This window comes from Hyla sarda, chromosome 3 (genome assembly GCF_029499605.1).
Source record: "Hyla sarda isolate aHylSar1 chromosome 3, aHylSar1.hap1, whole genome shotgun sequence".
NCBI classification, from domain to species: domain Eukaryota; kingdom Metazoa; phylum Chordata; class Amphibia; order Anura; family Hylidae; genus Hyla; species Hyla sarda.
In genome coordinates, this window is record NC_079191.1 from 88553951 (window position 1) to 88559950 (window position 6000).

A 6000-nucleotide genomic window follows, 5' to 3' on the forward strand; every position below is an offset into this window, starting at 1 on the left:
AAAATGTAGAGTCTGACATGTTTGCCCTGCAGATGGTAAGAGATTGACATGGTGGTCTGATCCAGACCGAGAAGAAAAGGAAAGAGGACGCTGCAGATCAGTGGTATATATTTACTCCTTGTATACCAGTATTATTGGTCATGGAAATTTGCCTACGTTAAAGTGTTTCTTACATAAATACATTTTAGTTTATTATGTGGGAGATTTGGGTGGAAAAGGGACGTGGTAGAAGACTGAGGAGGCAGTGGGCCCTTCCTTTTTTTGGTCTGGGGGCCCCAAGTGTTGTCAGTCCACCCCTGACTCCATATGTGGACACAAAGCAATGTGGGGGTGCAGGGACGTGCACACATAGGAGTGAAAGGGGGCTGGAGCCCCTGCCCTTTTCCTCACCTGCCCCTCTAGTGCCCTCACAAAAAGAGCTGCAGGGTGACAGGTGAAGTAAAAAGGATCCATTGCTGGGGAGATTTGTATGTGGTTTAATGGAGGGTGCTCTGCCCTCCCTGCAGCAAGGGGCGCCACTCACCCTGTCATTATCTGCCATTTCTCTGCTTCTCTCCACACGGAGGAGACAGGAGCAGCGGAGGCAGAGAGAAGCCCCGCCCACTGCATGTCCAGACACAAAATTCAGTCTATGCAGCCCTTACTGTAAGTGACTGTAAATATATGTGAGTGATTGTGTCTAAGTGTGTGTGTGTATATGTGAGTGATTGTATGTCAGTGTGTGTGTATGTATATATATTTGTGTGTATGTGTTTGTGTGTATCTCTATGTATGTGCCTGTGCAGAGAGGGATGGCTGGGGCCTTAGTGTAACTGACTGTGTATATATGTGAGGGACTGTATGTCAGTGTGAGGTGCATATATATGTGTGTTTGTGTGTGTGTCTATCTCTATGTATGTGCCTATATATGTGAGCAAGTGAATCTATGTATATGTGTATGTATGTATGTGTGTGTATGTGTGTGTGTGTATGTGTATATATATATATATATATATATATATATATATATATGTGAGCAAGTGAATCTATGTATATGTGTATATATATATGAGCAAGTGAATCTATGTATATGTATGTATACAGTGGCGTTGCTATAGTTGGTGTCACCCGGTGCGGTAGAAAATGGTGTCACCCCCATACCTCCCTCCTCCCCCCAGTAAGTTTTTAGCCTGTTGTGACAGACACCACTGTTGTAGTGCATTGTGAGAAATTCCAGTATAATAATCAGATATACCAGTTGCCACAGAATGGGAAAGGGTTAAAGAAGTTTTCATCAGTTAAATATACTGCTCCCAGAATTACTTAAAGGGGTACTCCACTGGAAAACATTTACTTTTATATCAACTGGTGCCAGAAAGTTAAACAGATTTTTAAATTACTTCTATTTAAAATCTTAATACTTACAGTACTTATAAGCTGGTGTATGCTCCACAGGAAGTTGTATAGTTATTTCCAGTCTGACCACAGTGCTATTTGCTGACACCTCTGTCCATGTCAGGAACTGTCCAGAGCAGGAGAGGTTTGCTATGGGGATTTGCTCCTACTATGGACAGTTCTTGACATGGACAGAGGTGTCAGCACAGAGCACTGTGGTCAGAAAGAAAATAAATTAAAAAAGAAAATAACTTCCTGTGAATCGCTTATACAGCAGCTAATAAGTACTGGAAGGATTAAGATTTTTAAATAGAAGTGATTTACAAATCTGTTTAACTTTGTAGCACCAGTTGATTAAAAAAAATGTTTTCCAGTAGAGTACCCCTTTGAGCAGTGGTGAGGTTATGCTGGGAGTTGTAGTTTCACTGACCTAACTGTAGAACTGACAAGGGACTACAGGTCTGATAGGACATAGAGAGGAGAATGAACAATGATATCAGTGACTACAGGTGACGTCTTCTCTATAGTCTTCCCTTATCTAATTCAGATGGTAGCCTGGTCCAGCTAAAACTTCTGTCTGTAGAATGTGACGCCCAGACGTCTCCTCACTATGTCAGCGCATTCTCATCCTCTATATGAAAACAATTATTATTATAAACCTGCCAGACACTGTATCCTCTAAATATAATACTACTATACACTATACTCTTTGATTATAAACCTTCCATACACCATACCCACTGAATATAATACTACCACACACTGTAAATTCTGAATATAATGCCAATAGATACTCTACACTCTGAATATAAATCTGCCACATACTGTACCACTGAATATAATACAGCCACACACTGTACCCACTGAATATAATACTACCACATACTGTACCCTCTGAATGTAATACCAACACATACTGTACACTCTGAATATAATACTACCACCCCCTGCGCCCTCTGAATATAATACTTAGAGATGAGCGAACTACAGTAAATTCAACTCGTCACAAACTTCTCGGCTCGGCAGTTGATGCAGTTCCTGCATAAATTAGTTCAGCTTTCAGGTGCTACGGTGGGCTGGAAAAGGTGGATACAGTCCTAGGAGACTCTTTCCTAGGACTGTATCCACCTTTTCCTGCCCACTGGAGCACCTGAAGGCTGAACTAATTTACGCAGGATAGGCCATCAACTGCCGAGCCGAGAAGTTTGTGACGAATCGAATTTACTGTAAGTTCGCTCATCTCTAATAATACTACTACAAACTGCGCCCTCTGAATATAATACTACCACAAACTGTGCCCTCTGAATATAATACTACCACCCACTGCGCCCTCTGAATATAATACTACCACAAACTGCGGCCTCTGAATATAACGTTGCCATACAGTGCACCCTCTGAATATAATACCACAACCGCAGTAACACCCCTCAACATCCGTTAGCTGATGCTATTACCACGGGAGGGGGGTATTGGTGGTGTTGCTAGTGGATGATGGGGGTGCTACTACTGGGGGGGTGTTGTCTTTTATCAATTTTGTGCAGAAATTTAGGATAGAGGTTAACCATATTGCGGTGGGAATTGCTAAATTAAAAATAAATAACAGAAATACAATTTGCCCCTGAGATTCCAAAGCACAGAATCCACTTCAGATCAACAGCTGAAGCATCGTAGGGGGACCCATTCTAATGGAGACAATGTCCTCCACCCGTTTCCAGAACATTGAGGGGCCACTCAAAGAAATGGGCAGTCGAGCTTGAGCCACAGACGGTTGTCTCCATTCTGTATTTCTGTTTTATAATCAACATAATGTATTTTTCATAGTTTTAAATGGCAATAATGAGTTATAGTATGTGATTTATTACATTAACTTATAGATTTTTCTTTACAGTACAGTTATGTCTTAAATCTGCGGTCTGTCTATTGAAAAAGGGATTACTACAAATAAAAAACAGATATTAGAAATCATAAATGTTCCCAATCTCTGTACCTGTGACATGGTTGTGTTATATAAGAAGCTGTCTATAGACGATATACTTATTAAAAACACATATATCTTCATGTATAAGGTAGAGACTAAGACATCTCTGCAGGTCTAGATGTTGTATCTAGCCTGATTGTTATCAGTAATTAATATAAATATTAATTACCTGTCTCTTTGTTCCTTTCCTGCAGCTGACGGGGGTATAGGTCCCTTTCCCCCTCTCACCGGGCATCAATCACCTATAAAAAGACACAGGTATGATAACATGTCCCTTATACATGCTACAGACGCTAATATATCTAACACTCTAGGGCCAGAACTACTTGTCTCAGGGATTATAAAACCGCATTAGAAAAAAGAACAAAAGAAAAGATGGAACCCATTGAGATATAGATGATAGGGATTTTTATTTCTATTGCAGTGCAGTGTATTATCCCTCCCAGGATGATGTTGACAGAGACTATTGTTAGGTTTTTGGGGGTTTTGTGTTTGTAATGTTTGGGGTATGTTATTTTTTGTTTCTTTATTCATAAATTTTAAGGGTAATATATGTTTTTTTTATTTTTGGGGGAAGGGGGCAGGAGCAAAATATTTTATAAATTATTTTACTTTTTTTGTTTTTTAATCAAAAACTGTTATTTTTGTTGTTATTATTATTCATCAATTTCATCAATATTTTATATATTTTTATTTGGCAAAATATTTCTTGGAATGTCTGTTATCAATTTTGTGCAGAAATTTAGGATAGAGGTTAACCATGTTGCGGTGGGAATTGCTAAACTAAAAATTAATAACAGAAATACAGTTTGCCCCCGAGGTTCCAAAGCACAGAATGCACTTCAGATCAACAGCCGAAGCATCGTAGGGGGACCCATTCTAATGGAGACAATGTCCTCCACCCGTTTCCACAACATTGAGGGGCCACTCAAAGAAAGGGGCAGTCGAGCTTGAGCCACAGACGGTTGTTTCCATTCTGTATTTCTGTTTTATAATCAACATAATGTATTTTTCATAGTTTTAAATGGCAATAATCAGTTATAGTATGTGATTTATTACATTAACTTATAGATTTTTCTTTACAGTACAGTTATGTCTTAAATCTGCGGTCAGTCTATTGAAAAAGGGATTACTACAAATAAAAAATAGATATTAGAAAACATAAATGTTCCCAATCACTGTACCTGAGACACAGTTGTGTTATATAAGAAGCTGTCTATAGACGATATACTTATTAAAAACACATATATCTTCATGTATAAGGTAGAGACTATGACATCTCTGCAGGTCTAGATGTTATATCTAGCCTGATTGTTATCAGTAATTAATATAAATATTAATTACCTGTCTCTTTGTTCCTTTCCTGCAGCTGACGGGGGTATAGGTCCCTTTCACCCTCTCATCGGGCATTAATCACCTATAAAAAGACACAGGTATGATAACATGTCCCTTATACATGCTACAGACGCTAATATATAACACTCTAGGGCCAGAACTACTTGTCTCAGGGATTATAAAACCGCATTAGAAAAAAGAACAAAAGAAAAGATGGAACCCATTGAGATATAGATGATAGGGATTTTTATTTCTATTGTAGTGCAGTGTATTATCCCTCCCAGTATGATGTTGACAGACACTATAGTTAGGTTTTTGGGGGGTTTGTGTTTGCAATGTTTGGGGTATGTGTTATTTTTTGTTTCTTTATTTATAAATTTTAAGGGTAATATATGTTTTTTTATTTTTGGGGAAGGGGGCAGGAGCAAAATATTTGATAAATTATTATTGTTTAATTGTTTTTTTATCAAAAACTGTTATTTTTGTTGTTATTATTATTCATCAACTTCATCAATATTTTATATATTTTTATTTGGCAAAATATTTCTTGGAATGTCTTTTATCAATTTTGTGCAGAAATTTAGGATAGAGGTTAACCATGTTGCGGTGGGAATTGCTAAACTAAAAATTAATAACAGAAATAAAGTTTGCCCCCGAGGTTCCAAAGCACAGAATGCACTTCAGATCAACAGCCGAAGCATCTTAGGGGGACCCATTCTAATGGAGACAATGTCCTCCACCAGTTTCCAGAACATTGAGGGGCCACTCAAAGAAATAGGCAGTCGAGCTTGAGCCACAGACGGTTGTCTCCATTCTGTATTTCTGTTTTATAATCAACATAATGTATTTTTCATAGTTTTAAATGGCAATAATCAGTTATAGTATGTGATTTATTACATTAACTTATAGATTTTTCTTTACAGTACAGCTTTGTCTAAAAACTGCGGTCAGTCTATTGAAAAAGGGATTACTACAAATAAAAAACAGATATTAGAAATCATAAATGTTCCTAATCTCTGTACCTGAGACATGGTTGTGTTATATAAGAAGCTGTCTATCGACGATATACTTATTAAAAACACATATATCTTCATGTATAAGGTAGAGACTATGACATCTTTGCAGGCTTAGATGTTGTATCTAGCCTGATTGTTATCAGTAATAAATATAAATATTAATTACCTGTCTCTTTGTTCCTTTCCTGCAGCTGACGGGGGTATAGGTCCCTTTCACCCTCTCACCGGGCATCAATCACCTATAAAAAGACACAGGTATGATAACATGTCCCTTATACATGCTACAGACGCTAATAT

At 37.9% G+C, this 6000-nt stretch overlaps 1 long non-coding RNA gene across 1 annotated transcript; it reads right to left on the minus strand.

Moving 5' to 3' along the window:
• Positions 1-1829: 1829 nt before the first annotated feature.
• Positions 1830-4771, minus strand: LOC130361495 (uncharacterized). The gene is made up of 3 exons (XR_008891026.1): positions 4697-4771; positions 3522-3594; positions 1830-2005 (listed from the first exon to the last, which is right to left on the minus strand). It is a non-coding gene; the product is annotated as an uncharacterized LOC130361495 (long non-coding RNA).
• Between the last annotated feature and the right edge of the window lie 1229 nt (positions 4772-6000).